The 24,421-nt window shown below is 35.4% G+C and overlaps 1 pseudogene; it reads left to right on the forward strand.

Annotated features, from left to right (window-relative positions):
* Positions 1-17,287: 17,287 nt before the first annotated feature.
* On the forward strand, positions 17,288-18,468 carry LOC133052700 (tubulin alpha-1C chain-like; annotated as a pseudogene).
* The last annotated feature ends 5,953 nt before the right edge of the window (positions 18,469-24,421 follow it).

A 24,421-nucleotide genomic window follows, 5' to 3' on the forward strand; every position in this document is an offset into this window, starting at 1 on the left:
AGGATATAAAATTAACACACAGAAATCCCTTGCATTCCTATATACTAACAATGAAAAAACAGACAGAGAAATTAAGGAAACAATACCATTCACCATTGCAACAAAAAGAATAAAATACTTAGGAGTATATCTACCTAAAGAAACAAAGGACCTATACATAGAAAACTATAAAACACTGATGAAAGAAATCAAAGAGGACACAAACAGATGGAGAAACATACCGTGTTCATGGATTGGAAGAATTAATATTGTCAAAATGGCTATTCTACCCAAAGCAGTCTATAGATACAATGCAATCCCTATCAAGCTACCAACGGCATTTTTCACAGAACTAGACCAAAGAATTTCACAATTTGTATGGAAATACAAAAAACCTCGAATAGCCAAAGTAATCTTGAGAAAGAAGAATGGAACTGGAGGAATCAACCTGCCTGACTTCAGACTCTACTACAAAGCCACAGTCATCAAGACAGTATGGTACTGGCACAAAGACAGAAATATAGATCAATGGAACAGAATAGAAAGCCCAGAGATAAATCCACGAACCTATGGACACCTTATCTTTGACAAAGGAGGCAAGGATATACAATGGAAAAAAGACAACCTCTTTAACAAGTGGTGCTGGGAAAACTGGTCAACCACTTGTAAAAGAATGAAACTAGAACGCTTTCTAACACCATACACAAAAATAAAATCCAAATGGATTAAAGATCTAAATGTAAGACCAGAAACTATAAAACTCCTAGAGGAGAACATAGGCAAAACACTCTCCGACATAAATCACAGCAAGATCCTCTATGACCCACCTCCCAGAATATTGGAAATAAAAGCAAAACTAAACAAATGGGACCTAATGAAACTTAAAAGCTTTTGCACTACAAAGGAAACTATAAGTAAGGTGAAAAGACAGCCCTCAGTTTGGGAGAAAATAATAGCAAACGAAGCAACAAAGGATTAATCTCAAAAATATACAAGCAACTCCTGCAGCTCAATTCCAGAAAAATGAATGACCCAATCAAAAAATGGGCCAAAGAACTAAACAGACATTTCTCCAAAGAAGACATACAGATGGCTAACAAACACATGAAAAGATGCTCAACATCTCTCATTATTAGAGAAATGCAAATCAAAACCACAATGAGGTACCATTACACGCCAGTCAGGATGGCTGCTATCCAAAAGTCTACAAGCAATAAATGCTGGAGAGGGTGTGGAGAAAAGGGAACCCTCTTACACTGTTGGTGGGAATGCAAACTAGAACAGCCGCTATGGGAAACAGTGTGGAGATTTCTTAAAAAACTGGAAATAGAACTGCCATATGACCCAGCAATCCCACTTCTGGGCATACACACTGAGGAAACCAGATCTGAAAGAGACACGTGCACCCCAACGTTCATCGCAGCACTGTTTATAATAGCCAGGACATGGAAGCAACCTAGATGCCCATCAGCAGATGAATGGATAAGGAAGCTGTGGTACATATACACCATGGAATATTACTCAGCCATTAAAAAGAATTCATTTGAACCAGTCCTAATGAGATGGATGAAGCTGGAGCCCATTATACAGAGTGAAGTAAGCCAGAAAGATAAAGAACATTACAGCATACTAACACATATATATGGAATTTAGAAAGGTGATAATGATAACCCTGTATGCAAAACAGAAAAAGAGACACAGAAATACAGAACAGACTTTTGAACTTTGTGGGAGAATGTGAGGGTTGGATATTTCAAAAGAACAGCATGTATACTATCTATGGTGAAACAGATCACCAGCCCAGGTGGGATGCATGAGACAAGTGCTCCGGCCTGGTGCACTGGGAAGACCCAGAGGAATCGGGTGGAGAGGGAGGTGGGAGGGGGGATCGGGAGGGAATACATGTAAATCCATGGCTGATTCATATCAATGTATGAGAAAACCCACTGGAAAAAAAATAATAATAATAATAAAAATAAAAAAAAAAGAAAGAAAACAAACAAACAAACAAAATGTATCATACAAATAAAAAAAAAACATTCCTTTATATTTTATTTTAAGGGGTTTATAATTTTATTTTTTAATTTAGATCTTTAATGTTTCAGAAATTGATGCTTTGAATTAGAGGTGCATACTTTTCCATATAGATGACCAATTTTCTTCTCATTATCTTTCAATTAGTTCCTTCTTTCCCCACTGTTGTTTACTGTCACTTTCATAATATACACTAATCTATAAATTTGTTGTTTCTTTTTATTCTCCATACTTTTATCTTTAAGCCTGTTTGCCCTTACACAAATAATATTCCAATTTAATCACTATAGGTTTATAACAATCTTTGACATTTGGTAGGGTATGCATATTTATAGAATTATTTTTTTTTCAGTAATTTTGCAGCAACTTTTGGCCATTTGCACTTATGTATACTTTGTATGATCAACTTATGAAATTCTAGAGAATTCTTGCAGTGATTATTGAGGCATAATCGATATACAAAAATATACATAATAAATGTGCATGCAATTTTATGAGTTTGGATGTTTGTACACACTCATATTGCCATCATCCATAATAAAGGTAATAAACATACACTTCACCTTCAAAAGTAGAAGCATTCCAATTTCTCCACAGCATTGCCAACATTTGTCATCTTTAAGTTTGTTTGTTTGTTTTTTAATCAGCCTAGCAGGTGGGACTTGATATCACATTGAGGTTTTTAGTTGTATCTCTCCAATAATTAGTGATGCTAAGCAACTTATTTATTTATTTGTTAGTCACTTGCATGTCTTCTTTGATGAAATATTTATTCAGATCCTTTGATCATTTGTTAATTAGGTTATTTTTACTTTTTCTACTAAGTATAAGAAGTTCTTACACATATTTTTGAAAGTAACTCCTTTTTGGGTATATGGCTTGCAAATATTCTCTCTCATTATGTAGGTTGTAATTTCACTTCTTTGATTATTTCATTTGCTGTGGGAAAGCTCTTGAGTTTGATGTAATCTCACTTATGGGCTTCCCAGGTGGCTCAGTGGTACAGAATCAGCCTGCAATGTAAGAGACACAGGTTCATCCCCGGGTAGGGAAGATGCCCTGGAGAAGGAAATGGTAAGTCACTCTAGTATTCTTGCCTAGGAAATCCAATGGACAGAGGAGCCTGGTGGGCTACAGCCCATGGGGTTGCAAAAGAGTCAGACACAACTTAGAGACTAAGCAACAACAACAATCTTACTCTTATGATGTATCCAAGAAATCATTGCCAAGGTCAATATCAAAAAGTTTTTCTCCTGTGTTTTCTTCTAGGGGTTTACAGTCTCATATTATTTTAAAATCGTTCATACATTTAAAACTATTTTGTATATAATAAATGCTATTAATTCAGTTTCATTCCTTTGCATGTTGTTCAGTTGCTCGGTCATGTCTGACTCTTTGTGATCCTATGGACTGCAGCACACCAAACTTCCCTGTCCTTCATCATCTCCTGGAGCTTGCTCAAACTCATGTCCACTGGGTTGGTGATGCCATCCAACCGTCTCATCTTCTTCCAATACTACGTTGAATAGAAGTGGTAAGATAGGTTTACTTGCCTTGCTCCCATTTATAGAGAAAAGGCTTTAAGTTTTTCAATATTGAGTAATATATTAGCTGAGGTATTGTTTTTTTTTTTTTTCCAACCATTTATTTTTAATTGAAGGAAAGTTTTCTTCAAAATATTGTGCTCTTTTCTGCCATGTATCAACATGAGTCAGCCATAGGTATATATGTATCACCTCCCTCCCACCTCCCACCCCTTCCCACCCCTCTAGGTTGTTACAGAGCTTTGGTTTCCCTGCGTCACACAGCAAATCATCATTGGCTATCTATTTTACACATGATAAAGTACATGCTTCCATGTTACTCTCTCCATTTGTCCCACTCTCCCCTTCTTCTCTCCTAGTCTGTGTCCATAATTCTGTTCTCTATGTCTACATTTCCATTTCTTTCTAGATTCCATATATATGCATTAATATATGATATTTGCTTTTCTCTTTCTGACTTCACTCTGTATAATAGTCTCTAGGTTCATCCACTTCATCAGGACTAACTCAAATATGTTCTTTTACATGGCTGAGTAATATTTCATTGTATATATGTATCACATTTTCTTTATCTGATGATAAAGAAAGGTTAATCTGATGATGGACATCTAGGTTGTTTCCATATCTTAGCTATTGTAAATAGTGATTCAATGAACATTGGAGTACATGAGCCTTTTTCAATTTTGGGTTCTTGGATGGTGTATTTTGTATTTTATTCATTTTATTTTATTAGAGAAGGTTTAGGTTTACAACAAAATTGAGAACAAGGTGCAAAGATTTTCCATATATTCCCCTGCTTCCACATGTGCAAACTCTCCCATATTTCATATCAGCCACCAAAACAGTATATTATTTACTAGGAGGAATTACTGAAACATCATAATTACTCAAAATCCATAATACCTTAAAGTTCACTGTTGTGTTATGCATTCTGTAAGTTTGATAAATGTATAGTGACATTTGTCCATCATAACATTATAGACAGTATATTAACTTATAGCTTTCATAGAGTTCTCTGCAGATAACAGATTTTGAAAATATGTAAAATAATTGCATAGAAAGGAAATAGAGATGTAGATATACTTTGAAACGAGCAAATTATTTTCCTTGCTACAACACTTCTCTTTTCCTCCAATGTATAATTACAGAGAGCGTTCATGGAATAGTACTGCCATAGTACAAAGAATGACTTTTGTGGATTTATTCTTATACTCTGCAGGAGCGCCAGTTTTCATTTTGGGTGTGGCTATCTCACACAGCAGTGTGATGCATCAAGCCCATTAAAATGATCTATTTTTAAAGTACACGTCTAATTTACTTACTTAAAACTCAGTTGGTAAAGAATCGGCCTGCTGTGCAGGAGACCTGGGTTCTATCCCAGGGTCAGGAAGATCCCCTGGAGAAGGAAATGGCAAACCACTCCAGTACTCTTGCCTGGAGAATTCCAAGGACAGAGGAGCCTGGCAGACTACAGTCCGTGGGATTGCAGAGTCAGATACAACTGTGTGACTAACTTTCACTTTCTTTTCCCACACATCCTCTCTTCTCTTCCTATTCATCACTCCCCTCACATACACCACTGGCAACCCTTAATCTGTTTATTTTCACTGTAATTTACCTTTTCCAGACTGTCACATAGTTAGAAACATATTATGTAACCTTTTCTGATTTTTTTTTCAGTTAGTAATATGCATTTAAAATTTCTCCTTATCTTTTCATGGCTTGATAACTCATTTATTTTTTGTATTGAATAATATGCCATTCCTTTATACTACAGTTTATCCTTTCACCTAATGAAATACAACTTGATTGCTTCCAATTTTTGACAATTATGAATTAAATTGGCTTTCAAGAAAAATTGTTGATTTTTTTTAATCTGTTCATTTTTTTGCTTATTGTTAGCAAGGAGTGGTGACTTTCAAGTTTCTTGTATGTGGAACTGGAAACCAAAGTTCACACTGTGCACATTTCCTGTATGGCCTTTATTATGTTGTGGTAATGAACATTATGTTTATTATGTTGTGGTAATGATTCATTATGTTGCATAATGAACCTTTTGAGAGTTTTTATCATGAAAATGTTTTAAATTTTGTCAAATGTTTTTTTTTCTGCATCAATTGATAGGATTGTGTGTGTGTGTGTGTGTGTGTTTCCTTTATTCCATTAATGCAGTGTATCACATTGATTGATTTATGTATATTAACCAGCCTTTCATCCTAGGGATAAATCTCACTTGGTCAAGGTGTTTTATCCTTTTAATTTGTTGTTGAATTTTGCTTGCTTATATATTATTAATGATATTGACATCCATATTTGTTAGAGATACTGAATTGTAGTTTTATTTTCTTGTGGTGTCTTTGTATTCGGAATCAGGAAGATGATGGTCTCAATGAATGAGTTAGGAAGTATTCTCTTTTCTTCTGTTTTTTAGAAAAATTAAAAATTGCTATTCTTTACATGTTTTGTACAATTTGCTTGTAATACCTTATGTTCCTGTGCTGTAGTTTGTTGGGAAATTTAGATTAATGATTCAATGTCCTTGTTATTCATCTCTTCAGACTTTCCATTTCTTCTTGATTCAGTCTTGGTAGGTTTGTGTTTCTAAAAATGTGTTAATTTCCCCTAAGTTTTTAATTTATTGCTACATAATTATTCATAATATTTTATTATGGGCATCTTATTTGTGTGACATCAGTTATAATGTCTTCTCTTTCACTACTGATTTATTTATTTACTCTTTATCTTTTATTCTTGGTACATCTGGCTAAATGTCAATTTTATGTTTTTAAAAAAATTAACGATAACCCTATATGCAAGACACAAAGAGAGACACAGATGTACAGAACAGACTTTTGGACTCTATGGGAGAAGGCAAGTGTGGGATGATCTGAGAGAACAGGATCAAAACATGTATATTATCAAGTGTGAAACAGATCGCCAGTCCAGGTTGGATGCATGAGGCAAGCTCTCAGGGCTGGTGCACTGGGACGACCCAGAGGGATGGAATGGGGAGGGAGGTGGAAGGGGAGTTCAGGATGGGGGACACATGTAAATCCATGGCTGATTCATGTCAATGTATGGCAAAAACCACTACCATATTGTAAAGTAATTAGCCTCCAATTAATAAAAATAATTGGGGAAAAATTAGTTTTGTTGATATTTTTCTATTGTCTTATAGATTTTTAAAAATTTTTGTACAATTTTTAAAGGTTACACTTTGGATATATATCCAGGAGTGGAATTTCTAGATCATATGGTAGTTCTGTTTTCATTTTTTTTTGAGAAATATTTATATTGTTTTCCACAGTGGCTGCACCAATTTATATTCCCACCAACAGTGTAATAGGGTTCCCTTTTCTCCACATTCTTGCTAACATTTGTTACTTGTGTTCTTTTTGATGATAGCCATTCTGACAGGGGTGAGGTGATATCTCATCATGGTTTTCATTTGCATTTCCCTGATAGTTAGTGATGCTGAGTATTTTTTCATGTGCCTATTGTGCATCTGAATTTCCTTTTGGAAATTCAGTTCTTCTGCCCAGTTTTAATTCTTTATTTCACTTCTATTCTTTATTTTATTTCTTTCTGTTTTATCTGAGTTATTTTCTACATCTACCATAGGATTTTTCTTTGTAGTTACAATGAAGCTTGCTTTGAAATTCTTACTGTTATAATGGTTTATTTTAAGCTGGTAGGAACTTAACTTCAATCACATGTGAAAGCTTTGTAATTTACTTCTCCTCACACATTTATATTTTTAATTTCTGAGTTTATTTTTATTTTGTCTATTAGCAAGTATTTTTAATAATATTTATTCTTAATACCTTTGACTTTCATATTAGAGTTAAAAATATTTTATGTGTCACCATTAGAGTATTGAAACATTCTGTGATTGACTGTACATTTATAGGCATGCTTTGTTTTATTGTTCCTCTCTTCATAAGTTAAAGGCTTTTGGCAACCTTATTGTCAAATGATGATTAACATTTTTTGGCAATAAACTTTTAAAAATTAGTATATATACATTGTTTTATAGCCATAACACTGTTGCACACTTAGTAACCTACAGTCTGGTATAAGCAGAACTTTTATATGCATTGAGAAACCAAAAGTTCTTGTGACTTGCTTTATTGTGATATTTGCTTTATTGAAGTGGTCTGAAATTGAACCTGCAATATCTCTGAGGTATGGCTGTGCCTTCACCATTGAGATTTGTTTTTCACATGCTTTCATGTTTCTGCTTAATATTTATTCATTTCAAGTTGAAGAACTCCCTTTAGCACTTTTTAAAAGAAGATCAAGTGATGAAAAACTCCTTAAAGTTTTGTTTATTTGAGAAATTTTTCATGCCTCCTTTTACAGTTGAGGAAGAGATCACTTCTTCCATTCTCTAGAGATTGTCTTCAGTAAAGAAATAACATCATCTGGTCTGGGGTTCTACATGGACCAACTGGTTGCATCTGAATGTTGATAGAAACCACAGCCAATGGTCTGCTGTCAGTTGGTCCTAGCTGACTGTGCTGCATGTTTTGATAGGACTGAATGGGTGATCTTTGCAGTCAGTTGAGGAAGCTGGGGTTCTCCACAGCTGGGTAGGAGCAACTGGCTGGGCTTTATGGTCAGGTAGGGTCATGGGCTATGCTCTTCTGCTGGTTGCGACTGCTAGTGAGGTTAACTAGTTGAGACTGTTTACTAGACTCTCTGGTCAGTCAGAGCTACTGGCTAGACTCACTAGTCAGAGGGGCCGCTGGTCAGATATCTTGCTTAGGCAGGGCCTCTTGGTTTAGTTGGTACTGTTGGCTGGGTCTCTGCTGCTGGACAGGACTCCTGACTATGTTCCTTGATTAGGTAAGCCTACCAATTAGGCTCCCTGGTCAGGTGGGGCTCTTGAGTAAAATCTCTGGTCAGATGGGTCCACTGGTGGGCTTCTTGGTGGGACAGGGATGCTGACTGGACTCCACAGTTTGGTGGAATCAATTATAGGAGCTCTGCAGTTAGGTGAACTGTTTGTGGTGGGGGACTCCTCAGTTGTTTAAGGTCGTTGCTGAGGTCTCAGTCATGAGTGGCAACTGCTGGGGGCATGAAGTTACGGGCCTAATGTTGAGATCTGTACATCTGTGACTGAAATCTCCTTTTTACTTTTGGCTCAGTGGTAAAGAATCCACCTGTCAATGCAGGAGATGTGGGTTTGATCCCTTGGTTAGGAAGATCCCCTGGAGAAGGAAATGGCATCCCACTCCAATATTGTGTCCTGGGAAGTCTCATGGACAGAAGATCCTGGTGGGCTACAGTCCCTGGGGTTGCAAAAGTCTTGGATGCAACTTAGCAACTAAACAGAAACAAATTTTATTTTATTTTTATTATATGTTATTATTCTGCTCTTTTTTGTTTGGTGTGAGTGTGTGTGTGTGTGTGTGTGTGTTTTCACTTTATGGCTTGCAGAGTCTTGGTTCCCAGGGTGGTGGTCAGGTCTGAGCTCCTGCAGTGGGAGCTCTGAGCCCAAACCACTAGACTAACAGAGCTTCAGGCCCCAAGGAATATTAATTTCTCTGAGCTCTCCTAGTGTTCCTCATCTCAGCATCTAGACCCAGTTCCATTCAACTTCCTTAAAACTCCAAAGCTGGATGCCTAAGGTCAAACAACCAGCAAGACAAGAACATAGCCTCACTCACCAAAAAAGAGATGACAAAATAATATGTTACAGATGAAGCAGCAAAGTAAAAACCTACAAGACCAAATAAATGTAGAGGAAATAGGCAACCTACCTGAACAAGTATTCAGAGTAATGATAGTAAAGATTATCCCAAATATCTGAAATAAAATGGAGGCATGGATCAGAAAAATACAAGAGAAGTTTAATAAGAAACTAGAAGAACTAAAGAACAAACAAACAGTGATGAATAAAAAAATAACTGAACTGCAAAATATGTTAGAAGGAATCAATAGCAGAATAACTGAACTGGAAGAATGAATAAGTGATTTGGAAGATAGAATGGTAGGAATAGCATCTGGGGAGTAGAATAAAGAAAAAAAGAATAATAAGAAATGAGGACAGTCTCAGAGACCTCTGGGATAACATTAAATGCACCAATGTTCAAATTATATAGGTACTAGAAGAAAAAAAGAGAAAGTGTCTGAGAAAATATTTGAAGAGATTATAGTCAAAAACTTCCTTAACATGGGCAAGGACATAGTCACCCACATCCAGGAAATACAATGAGTCCCATACAGGAAAAACCAAAGTAGAAACAGGTCAAGACACATATTAATCAAACTAACAAATATTAAATATAAAGAAATAATAAAAGCAGCAAGGGGAAAGCAACAAATAACATATCCCCATAAGGTTCCCATAAGGTTAACAACTAATTTTTTCAACAGAAATTTTGCAGGCCAGAAGCGAATGGTAAGATATATATAGTGATGAAAGAAAAAGTGTGCAATCAAGATTACTCTACCCAGCAAGGATCTCATTCAGATTTGACAGACAAACTGAAAGCTTTACAGACAAACAAAAGCTAAAGGAATTAAACCACAAAAACACCTTTATAACAAATGCTAAAAGAACTTCTCTAGTTGGAAAGCACAAGAGAAAAGAAAAAAAGAACACAAAAACAAATCCAAAACAATTGAGAAAATGATAATAGGAACATACATACAGATAATTACCTTGAATGTAAATGGACTAAATGCTCAACAAAAAGACATAGACTGGCTGCACTGATACAAAAACAAGACTTGTTTATATGCTGTCTACAAGAGACCCACTTCAGACCCAGGAACACATATATAAAGTGAGGCTATGAAAAAAGATATTCCATGCACGTGGAAATCAAAAGAAAGCTGGAGTAACAATACTCATATAAAATAAATAGAATTTAAAATAAAGATTGTTACAAGAGACAGGAATGTCATTATTTAATGGTCAAAGGATCAGTCCAAGAAGAGGATATAATAATTGTTGTTTTTTGTTTTTTTTTTCTTTGCACTCAATGTAGGAGCATCTCAATACATAAGGCAAATGCCAACAGCCATAAAAGAGGAAACTGACAGTAACACAATAATAGTGGAGGATTTTATCACCCCACTTACACCAATATACAGACTATCCAGACAAAAAATCAGTAAGGAAACACAAGCTTTAACTGACACAATAGAACAGATATAATTAATTGATATTTATAGAACACTCTGCCTGAAAGCAGCAGAGTACATTTTCTTCTCTAGTGGATGTAGAACATTCTTTAGGACAGATAACATCTTGGGTCACAGATGAAACCTCAGTAAACTTAAGAAAATTAAATCATATCAAGCATATTTTCAGATCACAACTCTGTGAGATTAGAAATAAACTACAGGGGGGAAATGTATAAAAATACAAACATAGGAAGCCAAACTATGCCCTACTAAATAACCAAGAGATCACTAAAAAATCAAAGAAATTTGAAAAATCATAGGAAAAAAATGACAGTGAAAATACAATGACCCAAAACCTGTGGGATGCAGCAAAAACAGTTCAAAGAGGGAAATTTATAGCAATTCAGTCTTACCTCAAAGAAAAAGAAAAATCTCAAATATACAAGCTGATCTTACACCTAAAGCAACTAGAGAAAGAAGAACAACAAACCCTTACAGTTAGTGGAAGGAAAGCAATCATGAAGATCAGAGGAAAAATAAATGAAATAGAGATGAAGAAAACAATAAGAAAGATCAATGAAACTAAACGTTGGTTCTTTGAGAAAATAAGCAAAATTGATAAAACTTTAGCCAGATTCATCAAGAAAAAAAGGGAAAGGATTCAAGTCAATAAAATTAGAAATTAAAAAAGAGAAGTTACAAATGACAACACAAAAATACAAAGAATAATAAGAGATTGCTACAAGCAACTATATGCCAATAAAATGGACAACCAAGAAGAAACAGACAGATTCTTAGAGATACAAACTTCTAAGATTGAACCAAGAAGAAATAGAAAGTATAAATGGACCAATCACAAGTATTAAAAACGAAACTGTGATTAAAGATCTTTCAACAAACAAAATCCAGGATGAAATGGATTCACAGGTGAATTCTGCCAAACATTTAGTGAAGAGTTAAAACCATTCCTTCTGAATCTCTTCCCAAAAATTGCAGAGGGAAGAAATCCTAGCTCATTCTATGAGGCCACAATCACACTGATATCAAAACCAGGGAAATATTTCACACAAAAAGAAAATTACAGACCAATATCACTGATGAACATAGATACAAGAATTCCCAACAAAATACTATCAAACTGAATCTGACAACACATTAAAAGTATCATACACCATAATCAAGAGGGACTTATCACATAGATGCAAGATTTTTTCTATATAGTCAAATCAATTAATGTGATTCACCATATTAACAAACTGAAAAATAAACATCATAAAACAATCTCAATAGATGCAAAGTTTTTAACAATGTATATCACCCATTTATGACAAATACTCTTCAGAAAGTTTTTATAGAGGTATAGAGGGTACCTACTCCAATATAATAAAGTTCATACGTGACAAACCTAGATTTAACATCATACTCAATGGTGAAAAGCTGAAAGCATTTCCTCGAAGATCAGAAATAACAGAAGGTTGTCCACTCTTGTCACTTTTATTTGACATAGTTCTGTAAGTCCTAGAAACAGCTATCAGAGAAGGAAAAAAAATAGATCAAATTGTAAAATAAATAGAAATGTGATTGTTTGCAGATGACATGATTCTATATATAGACAATCCTAAAGATGGTACTAAAAAACTATTAGATCTCATAAATGAATTTGGTAAACTTGAAGAATATCAAATTAATATACAGAAATATTTTTCATGTCTATACACTAACAACAAAAGCTCAGATGAGAGATTAAGGAAACAATCCCCTTCACCACTGGCTTAAAAATACTAAAATAACTAACAATATACCTACCTAAGAAGGCAAAAGACTCAGAAAACTATTAGATACTGATGGAAGAAATCAAAAGTGACACAAACAGATGGAGAAATATACCATAGTCTTGAATTGGAGGAATCGATAGTGTGAAAATGGCTATACTACCCAAAACAATCTACAGATTTGGTGTAATCCCTATCAAACTACCAATTCATTTTTTCAAAGATTAGAACAAAAAGCTTTACAATTTGTATGGAAACAAAAAGATCCCAAATAGCCAAAGCACTCCTGAGAAATAAAAACAGAGCCAGAGGAATCAGGCTCCCCAACCTCAGATTATATCACAAATTTACAGTCATCAGAGCCGTATGGTCCTACCACAAAACAGTAATATAGATCAATGGAACAGGATAGAAAGTACACAGATAAACCCACGCTTACAGTCACCTAATCTATGACAAAGGAGACAGGAATATGCAATGGAGAAAAGACAGTCTCTTCTATAAGTGGTACTGGGAAAAACTTGACAGCTACATCTAAAAGAATAGTTAGAACACACCCTAACACCATACATAAAAATGAAGCCAAAATGGATTAAAGACTACATTAGAGACTGGATATCATAAAACATTTACAAAAGACATAGGGTGAACTTGCTTTGATATAAATCGCAGCAAGATCTTTTTTTGATCCATCTCCTGCTGGAGAAGGAAATGGCAACCCACTCCAGTACTCTTGCCTGGAAAATCTCATGGACTGAGAAGCCTTGTAGGCTACAGTCCATGGGGTTGCAAAGAGTCGGACACAACTGAGCGACTTCAGTTTCAGTTTCACTTTCACTTTCATGGCTGATTCATGTTGTTTGGCAGAAACCAATAAAATTCTGCAAAGCAATTATCCTTCAATTGAAAAATAAATAAATTAAGAATAAAAGAATATTAAAAAAACAGAATAATGAAAATTAAAACAAAAATTAAAAAAAAAGAGACCTAGATCCATCTCCTAATTTTAATTAAATTAAAATTTTAATTTTAATGAAAATTAAACAAAAAAAGAGACCTATCCTAATTAGGTCTCTTTTTTTTTAGTTTTGTTTTAATTTTCATTATTCTAGGAGATGGATTAAAAAAAGATCTGATTCATGTCAATGTATGACAAAAACCACTACAATATTGTAAAGTAATTAGCCTCCAACTGATAAAAATAAATGGGGAAAAATGTAAAAATAAATAAATAAATAAAAATGTAAAATAAAAAAAGACCTAATTAAAGTAAAAAGCTTTTCCAGAGCAAAGAAAACTGCAAATGACATGAACAACAAAAAAGATTCCCTAAGAATGGGAGAACATATTTGCAAACGAAGGAAACAACACAGGATTAACCTCTAAAATATACAAACAGCTCATGCAGCTCAATCTGAAAAACCAACAGCCCAATCAAAAGTGTGTGAAATATCTAAAGACATTTCCCTAAAGAAAACATACATACAAATGGTAAAAAAGAACATGAAAAGGTGCTCAACATCACCAATTATTAGAGAAATGCAAATCAAAACTACAATGAGTTATCACCTCACACCACTCAGAATGACCCTCATATAAATCTATGCTAAAGTATAAAAAATACATAAATATGTTATAAAGTGGGAGCTACACAGGAATAAAGATTTGTATGCTATTGAAGTTAAGCTTATCACAATTTAAGATAATTATTACTTTAAGATATTATATGCAATTAACATGGTAATCAGAAATAAAATATCTATAGAATATACTCAAAAGGAAATGAGAAGGTAATTAAAAGTTATCACTACAAAAACTGGCTGACTTATTAAGAAAACAGTGATGGAGTAAATGTCAGAGCTACAGAAAATAACCAAATGTCAAACGAAAATCCTTATCTCTTAGAACTGACTGAAATTTTGTTGTTTGTTCTTTAGTTGCTCAGTCATGTCTGACTCTTTTGAAACCCCATGGACTGTAGCCCACCAGCCTCCTCTGTCCATGGATTTCCCAGGCAAAAATACAAAATTGGCTTGCCATTTCCTTCTCCATACTTTAAATATAAATGGATGAAATTCCCATAGCAAGACTTCTAACTTAGAATGGATAAAAAACAGGATCCAAGGCTTCTCTGGTGGCTTAGTGATAAAGAATCTTCTTGTCAGTGCAGGAGGCAAAGGTTTAATTCCTGAGCCAGGAAGATTTCACATGCTGTGGAGCAACTAAGCCCCTGCACCACAACTATTGAGCCTGTGTTCTAGAGCCAGGAGCCGCAACTACTGAAGCCCACATGTCCTACAGCCCACGCTCTGCAATAAAAGAAGCAATCTCAATTAGAAGCCTATGCATTGCAACTAAAGAATAGTCCCTGTTTGCCACTAAAGAGTAGCCCTTGTTTGCCACAACTACACAAAAGCCTGTACAGCAAGGAAGACCCAGTACAGCCAAAAATAAATAAAACTTTTTAAAAATCCTTTAAAAAAAAAAAAAGAAAAGAAAAACCTGGATCCAACCATGCACTATTAGAGGCCCAACTATGAGAGATCTGTGAACACATATTGATTGAAAGTGAAAGTATGGAGAAAGAAGATTCCACACAAATATTAACTAAAGACAGTTGGATTGGTTATACTAATATCAGAAAAATTAGACTTTGTCTAAAATTGATATAAGGGCAAAAGGGAAATTTATATATTGATGTAATGGTCAGCCTTTTGTATCTGCAGCATTTGCATTTGTGGATTTAATCAACCATTTACAGAAAATATTTTGAAAATAAAAATTACAGGAGGTTCTAAAAAGTAAAACATGTATTTGCTCTATGTCAGATTATTTGCATGGTTTTTACATATTATTAGGTATTAGAAATAATCTGGAAATGATTTAAAGTGTATTGGAGAATTATCTAGGTTATGTGCAAATACTACATCATTTTATATGAGAGACTTGAATATCCACAGATTTTGGTATCCACAGGGTTCCTGGAATGAGTCCCACATGGATAAGATGAATCAATGTGTATCCATGAAAAATCAGAGCTCCACAAAAAGTAGTACTAAGAAGAAAATGTATAGCTATAAATTTCAGCAATCAAAAATGAAGTATCAAATCAGCAAACTACCTTTATTTCATTTCTTAAGAATTCAGACAAAGAAGACCATTTTTTTAAGGATGTACAGAGCCCTGGGAAACAGAAAAGGCTTGCAGAAAGTGATTTATTACCTATAGTGCACTGGCACTAACAAGATATACACTGGCTATTGGTAGCAAGTGCAGTTCAGTTGTCATCATCCAACATGGTGAAAGGGTGACATATTTCACAATGAGTATTTTTTGGGCTCCAAAATCACTGCAGATGGTGATTGCAGCCATAAAAATAAAAGACGCTTACTCCTTGGAAGAAAAGTTGTGATAAACCTAGACAGCATATTAAAAAGCAGAGATATTACTTTGCCAACAAATGTCCATCTAGTCAAGGCTATAGTTTTCCCAGTAGTCATGTATAGATGTGAGAGTTGGACTATAAAGTAAGCTGAGTGCCAAAGAATTTACACTTTTGAACTGTGGTGTTGGAGAAGACTCTTGAGAGTCCTTTGGACTGCAAGGAGATCCAGCCAGTCCGTCCTAAAGGAGATCAGTCCCAAATATTCATTGGAAGGACTGATGTTGAAGCTGAAACTCCAATACTTTGGCCACCTGATGCGAAGAGCTGACTCATTTGAAAAGACCCTGATGCTGAGAATGATCGAAGGTGAGAGGAGAAGGGGACGACAGAGGATGAGATGGTTGGATGTTATCACTGACTCAGTGGACATGAGTTTGAGTAAACTCCGGGAGTTGGTGATAGACAGGGAGGCCTGACCGTGCTGCAGTCCATGGGGTCGCAAAGAATCAGACACGACTGAGTGACTGAACTGAACAGAACTGATGCCAAGGACACCTCTAAACTTCCTCCAAGTCAGGCAGATGAATACTACTTTATTTCACCACCCTTCCTATGACTGAAATTCTATTATCCCTGAAGCTCACTTAGTTCCTTCTCTTTGTGTTTAGATAGCTTCAGTGACTCTCAAAACTTCACCGTTTGTTCTGTTTGTTCTACTCTAGGGGTGAGCCTTCCAGAGCCAGTTGACTACTTCTTCTTTCATAATTGATTTAGCTGAACTATTCAGCTCTAGAAAATTTTCTGCTTTGGTCTCTGGAGCTACCATGTTCAGGTTTCTAATGGGAAACTGGCCAGAAGCATTCCCATACCTTGGGGTTTATTTGAATTTGGTTGATTCTCATTTTAGGGCTCTGTAAAAGATACATAATGAAATTTCTCTTGAAATTAATTACTGTAGGAAAAAGCTCACATACATATACATTTTAAATAAAACACCTCTATAAAGGCCTGATTGAGCAATTATGTAAATGACATTTGCTCTTTTAGGGTAATAATAAATTAGGACTTTTTCTAAAGCAAAACAGAGGGAAAAAAAGAGGCATATGGTGGATCTGATGCCCATTCTCCAGACAAATGGCCCAGCAGGGTGTATATGGATTTCTCAGGACCAAACAGCCTCTCACCATATCTTCCCCAGACTTCTTGGTAGTGTGTCAGTGTGTGATCCTTGTTGCTCTCCCCTTACCTCCTCCAGCCATGCAAAGTTCTACAAGTTCCATTCATGTGTGACTCTCTCTCATTTCACATTGGCTGGACTGGAGTCCAGTTTGTCAATGTTTGCTGAGAGATCTACTTCCTGAAAAATAATATCCAGCCCGATAACTAGATGACAAGTGACAAGACCATTAAGGTCTTTTTACACCCTCTTCGGTGAGATGGATGCTGGCAAGCAGGAAGACATCTGCAGGACCTGGCATGCAGGTCAGGGTAGTGTTTCTAGATCTAGAACACATGGCTATTATGAAGTTCACATTGGCACCTACCACCAGCTCTTCCACCTTGAGTGCCTCGTTAAAGGCAAGGAAGATGCTAACAATAACTATGTCCATGGGTACTACACCGTTCACAAGTAGATCACTGACCTTGTCTCAGACCACATTTAAAAGTGGTTGACCAGTACAAAAATCTTTAGGACACCCTGGTTTTCCATAGTTTTTGCGGGAGAATCAGTTTTTGGTTCGCCTTCCTCCTGATGGAATGCCCTTTCAGCTGATGATGGCAAGATGTCCAAGGTGGAGTTCTCCATTTATCCAGGCCCCCTAGGTTTCCATAGCTATAGTTGTGCCCTGCAACTTAATTTTTAGCACCCTGGAACACTCCGATTGTGTCTTGATAATAGACAATGAGGTTATCTATGACACCTGTTGTAAAAATCTTGATATTGAGCACTCAACCTATACTAACCTTAACCAAATTATATGTAACCATATTAGCCCGATTGTGTACTCCATCACTGCTTCACTTAGATTTGATGGAGCCCAGAATGTTGGTGTGACAGAATTCCAGACCATCCTGGTGCCCTATCCCTGCATGCATTTCCCTCTGACCATATTTGCCCCCATCATCTCTGCTGAGAAATTCTACCACAAACATCTTACTATAACAGAGACCACCAATGCATGTTTCCTCCAGCCTAAACTAGATGATGAAATATAAGCTTCACTGTGGCATATACATGACTTGCTGCCTGTTGTACTGTGCTGACACGGCTCCCGAAGGTTTCAGTACTGCCATTGCCACTATCAAGACCAAGTGCACCATCCAGTTTGTGGACTGGCATCCCACTGGCTTCAAAGCTGACCCTAATTACTAGCATCCTACTGTAAAATCTAGTGGAAACCTGGCCAAAGTACCATGAGCTTGAGCAACACCACAGCCATTACTAAAGCCTGGTTTTGGCTAGACAATAAGTTTGACCTAATGTATGCCAAGTGTATCTTTGTTCAGATATATTGGTGAGGATATTAAGGAAAAATAATTTCCTGATGCCTATGAGGACATGCTTGCACTTGAAAGCTATTATGAAAAGGTTGGAATGGATAGTGCTGAGGGATAGGGTGAAGGTGAAGAGTATCAACCTTCTGCGGCAAATTGAAACTGTCTGCTGCAAATTTACACTATATCTTCTTAAGACTGTCTTATTTCTGTTGTTCTGTGAAGCTGTCTATTTTGGCTCTAACTTGTCAACAAAAGTGATCTTTCCATGAAAAAAAAAAAAAAAAGGAATAAGAACAAGCTAAAGCCAGTGCATGCCAATTCAAATGGGTATTATTTGAAAATACAAATTAAAAAAATGCCCAGGAAATAATATGTCGGTGAGGATGTGCAGAAATTAGAATCCTTGAGCATTGTTAGTGGCAATATAAAATGGCACAGATGCTTTGGAAAATATTAATGGCAGTTCCTCAGATAATGAAGCATGGACTTAGCATATGACTCAGTATTTTCACTTCTAGTTGAAAGTGAAAAGTGAAAGTGAAGTCGCTCATTCGTGTCCGACTCTTTGTGACCCCATGGACTGTAGCCCACCAGGCCCCTCCGTCCATGGGATTCTCCAGCCAAGAATACTGGAGTGGGTTGCCATTTCCTTCTCCAGGGGATCTTCCCTACCCAGGGATCAAACCCAGGTCTCCCACATTGTGGGCAGACGCTTTAACCCCAGAGCCACCAGGAAGCACACTTCTGGTTATACCCTCTCAAAAATTGAAATCAGGGACTTCAAGAGATAAGTGTTCACTCATGTTTATAGCAGCATTATTCACAATAGCACGAAACACTAAACCACCCAAATGTCCACTGATGCATGAATAGATAAATAAAATGTGGTACATATATACAGTGGAATATTATTCTGCTTTAAAATAGAAATAAATTTTGACATATGCTATAATGTGGGTGAAACTTGAAGGCATTATGCTAAATGAAATAAGGCAGACACAAAATTATATTTTATGATTCCACTTGCATGAGGTACCTAGAGTAGTCAAATTATAAAGACAGAGTAGAGTGGTGGTTGTCAAAGTTTGGGAAGAGAGGAAAATTGAGAGTTATTTTCCGATAGGTACAGAGTATCAGTTTTGGGAAATAAAAATGTTCTGAAGTTGGATGGTGGTTATTTTTGCACAAAAATGCTAATGTACTTATGCCTTTGGCATGAACAGATATGATGACTAAAATGGCACATTTTTTAGTTAATTAATTTATTTTAATTGGAAGATAATTGTTTTATTTATTTATGCGCTTTATCACACACACAAAAAAAACAGACTTAAAAAAGAAATACACACAGGTATTTCTCCATATCAAACGTGTACCAGATCTACATTCCAGGTAAAAGGAGGTATTTATTTAAAGGCAAATCCAATTAATAGTCTTGCAGCAAGTATTGGAAACACCCTTCCTACATCTTCAACAATAAAAATATGTGTGTGTATGCTTAGTCACTCAGTCGTGTCCAACACTTTGCAACCCCATGGACTGTAGCCGACCAGATTCCTTTGTCCATGGGGATTCTCCAGGCAGGAATACTGGAGTGGGTTGCCATGCTCTCTTCCAGGGGATCTTCCTGACCCAGAATTCGAACCAGGATCTCCTTCATTGCTGGTGGACTCTTTACCAGCTGAGCTACCAGGGAAGTCCCATTAGCAACATAATTTACAGCAAAAAATTCTAAACTACTTTTTACAAAGTTGTCTGTGATTTTCATGTTTCTGAGTTACACCATTAAATGTGTACTTTTACAATGACCTAGACATATGTGTGGGTCATTTGAATTTTTCCTTTATTAAATATCTAGTAATATAATTTAGCTGCTTATTTTGGGCTGAATTCATACTCCTGTTTAATTTTTAAAATATATCATAAATAATATCTCTTTGACATGTTATTGATATTACCCATGCTAGTTTTTTTCCATTTAATTTCCGTATGTTTTGCCTTTTCTGTTATACTTTTGCCTATAGTGTAATGTTCCAAATATTCTTCCTTTACCCTAATATCATACCCCTGTGTTTCTCATTGCTTGTCTAGGTGTTTTATGGGTTCAATTTATTTTTAAATTTACATCACTAACCATTCCAGAAATTAATTTGTTGAATGTAAGAATGATATCAAAAACATTTAAACAGTAATGCATAGGAACTGAGCAATTAGAACTTCCCCTGACTGCTTTTTCAGATGAAGATGAATCCTGGGTGAACAGGGTGAAATAGGCAACTAATTTTATATTTTTCTTAATAGTTAAGGCAGCTAACCTAACATGTTGTGATAAAGACATTCTTTCACCATTAGTTTGAGTGCCAGGTTTTGTATATTTAATTAGCAGGTATATGTTCATTTGTTTCTGTATTTTCTAATCCATTTCATTGGTTATTATATTTTAATGTTGGGTATTGGATACACATCTTATTTATCTTGTGTCTTCTTTTTTATCCCCCCCCCCTTTTTTTTTTGGTCCTGAATGATTCATACAGATTGACTTCAGTCATTTTCTTGAATTCTAAAAGCTCATCATGGTTCTTATTCGACTTACACTAAATTAATAGATTCATTTTGGAGAATTTATCATCTTTGTAATATCAAGTCTTTAAAACTAGAAATGTGACATATCACTCCAATTATTAAACTCTTATTTGAGGTTCCTCAATAAAAATATATTGTTGCTATTAAGCACAAAATATACACATTCTTTCCTAAAGTGTTCATGAAACAATTCATATCATATTGTTATGAATTTCATTATATAGTTATACGTGCAGTTAGTTATTGCTGAAAAGTAGTTTTAGCTAATTTGTTCACTCATTAATTTATTTTTATCCACCCCATTTAAATTGAAAGCATCCTTATTATGGAACAGGAGAGGTATTAGTTTATATATCTGAATCTATCTCTCTAAATTCATTTTACCTGCAATTGTTCAGTCCGTAAGCCATGTCCGACTCATTGTGACCCAATGCATTGCAGCATACCAGCCTTCCCTGTCTTTCACTACCTCCTGCAGTTAGCTCAAATCCATGCTTCTTGAATTGGTGATGCCATCCAATCATCTCATCCTCTGTTGCTCCCTTCTCCTCCTGCCCTTCCTCTTTCCCAACATCAGGGTCCTTTCCAAGAGTCAGCTTTTTGCATCAGGTGGCCAAAGTATTGGAGCTTCAGCAATCAGCCCTTCCAATGCACATTTAGGCTTTATTTCCTTTAATATTGACTGGTTTGATTTCCTTTCCATCCAAGCGACTTTCTTTTTTTATTATTATTTTTTTTCCATTTATTTTTATTAGTTGGAGGCTAATTACTTTACAATATTGTAGTGGTTTTTGTCATACATTGACATGAATCAGCCATGGATTTACATGTATTCCCCATCCCGATCCCCCCTCCCACCTCCCTCTCCATCCAAGCGACTTTCAAGAGTCTTCTCTAACACCACAAATTGAAAGCATCGATTATTTGGTTCTCAGCCTTCTTTATGGTCCAACTCTCACATCTGTACATGCCTACTAGAAAAACCACAGCTTTGACTCTATGGATCTTTGTAGGTAAAGTGATGTCTCTTCTTTTTAATATACTGTCTAGGTTTGTCATAGTTTTTCTTCCAAGGATCAAGTGTCTTTTAATTTCATGGTTTCAGCCACTGTCCATGGTGATTCTGGAGCCCAAGAAAATAAAATTTGTCACTGTTTTCACTTTTTCCCCTTTTATTTGCCTTGAAGTGATGGGACTGGATGCCATGATCTTTGTTTCTTAATTGCTGAGTTTTAAGCCAGCTTTTTCACTCTCCTCTTTCACCCTCATCAAGAGGCTCTTTCTCTTCATTTTTTGCCATTAGGGTGGTTATCATCTGCATAACTGAAGTTATTGATATTTCTCCCAGCAGTCTTGATCCTAGCTTGTGATTCATTTGACCTGACATTTCACATGATGTACTCTGCATATAAGTTAAATAAGCAGGGTGACAATATACAGCCTTGTATTTCTTTCCCAATTTTGAACCAGTCTGCTGTTCCATGTCCAGTTATAGCTGTTGCTTCTTACCCTACACAGGTTTATCAGGAGACAGGTAAGGTGGTCTGGTATTCCCATCTCTTTAAGAATTTTCCACAGTTAGTTGTGATCCACAGAGTCAACGGCTTTAGGCTGCGATATTAGTTACTTTATACCTTTAAGGGACTCAGAGTGGTTCAGACAGTAAAGAATCCACCTGCAATGCAGGAGACCTGGGTTCAGTCCCTGGGTTGGGAAGATCCCCTGGAAAAGGGAATGGCTACCCACTTTAGTATTCTTCCCTGGGGAATTCCATGGACAGAGAAGCCTGACATGAGACAGTCCATGGCATTACAGAGTAAGACAGGACTTAGGGACTAAACAATAACAACAAACTTTTCTTTAGATATTTGTATTTTCATGTTCAACAGAATTTAGAGAATGTTCATGCTTATTCTCCACATTAATATTTCCTTTCTTGGTACTTTATTTCTGCTCCTTTCTTCTTCTAATACTGCTTTTATTTTTGTTATGTAATTTTATTTCCCTGATCATCATTTTTCATGGCATTGCCATTCTTCTTCTATTACTCACCTTGCTCACTATTTATCAAAATCTATTGTTTTATCTTTTATATTACCATTTATATGCTACTGTGTATATTTGTATAGTCTCTTGAAATTCATAATGAATGCAAACTAGATGTTTATAACTTTCATAAAATATATCATTAATTATATTGATTTAAAAATGTTCCAGATGTATGCTATCCCTTTGTAACATGCTATTTTGTCCTCTTTTTAAAATTTGCCCCTTAGTCTATAATGCATGCTTTATATAGATTATTTTCTGTTTGATTTACCTTGATAGAGAGAAATTCACTTTTCAAATCTTAAGTTGGAGGCATAGTGTATATATACACGAAATATTGCATAATTTTCACTCTTTTATTTAACTTGATTGGGGTCTATTGAGAAACGTTCTCATAATCTTTTCTCCTACTTAAGTAATTATAAATAATAGAATTATTCAAAAGCAATATCAAGGCTTTTGTAGTTCTTATCAAAATACATAAAGGAGCAATTACAACAGAGTGTATCTTTAGTATAACTGTTTAAGATGAAGTTATTGACTACTATCAAAATCGTATTTCCAGGAATAAAGTGCAAGCTACTTTTCCTCTTTCCTTAGATATAGTAAAGTGAAAGGTGCATGATGATAGCCTTGAACATCTTATAAGTTTGATTCTTATAATAGAAGTGTGCTTTCTTTCCTATTATGAAGAAAATGTCTCTATTGTCGAGATAGTTTTGCAGTTGGGATGTGCTTATTGGCAAGCACAAAATTTCCCCCACCTTCTGATTCTCTTCTCTACCTTAGACTTTATTAAATTCTAGTAGACAATATTTCATTTATAATCATAACATTGGTCAATGTTCCTAATATCTAGTGTTACTATTGCATTTTCTTTTCTTTTTTATATGTATTCTTAGCATAGAAAATGCTAGCTGACCACAATTATCACCCACATGTTCATATTTTTCCATTTTCAAAAAAATGACATAATTTCCAATTAACAGAAAAGTTGCAATAATAATACAAAGAACTATCATAAGCTCTTTATCCAGATTCATGATATTTTAAAATATTTTGTCCCATTTTCTTTATCATTATTATTTTTCTCTCCTCTTTCTCTCTTTTAGAGTCACTTGAGAGTAAGTTTTAATAACCATGATTCTTTACCCTTAAGTAAACTGGTATCTTAAGAAGAATGTATAGATAGATAGATGCCATCAATGTTTGCAATAATGTTCTTTATATCTATTTTTCTTTCATTCTGAGATCAAATCCAAAATCCTAACTTGCATTTAATTGTAGTGTCTGCTTTGTATTCTATTATCTGGAATAGTTCTTCAGCTTTATTTTTTTTTTTTTTTTTAGAGTTTCTTGATTTCAAAATTAAATACATAGACTAGTCATTTTGTAGAATATTCCTCAATTTGGAGTTGTCTGATGTTGTTTCATTATAG

The sequence above is a fragment of the Dama dama genome, chromosome X, assembly GCF_033118175.1.
Source record: "Dama dama isolate Ldn47 chromosome X, ASM3311817v1, whole genome shotgun sequence".
Lineage (NCBI taxonomy): Eukaryota > Metazoa > Chordata > Mammalia > Artiodactyla > Cervidae > Dama > Dama dama.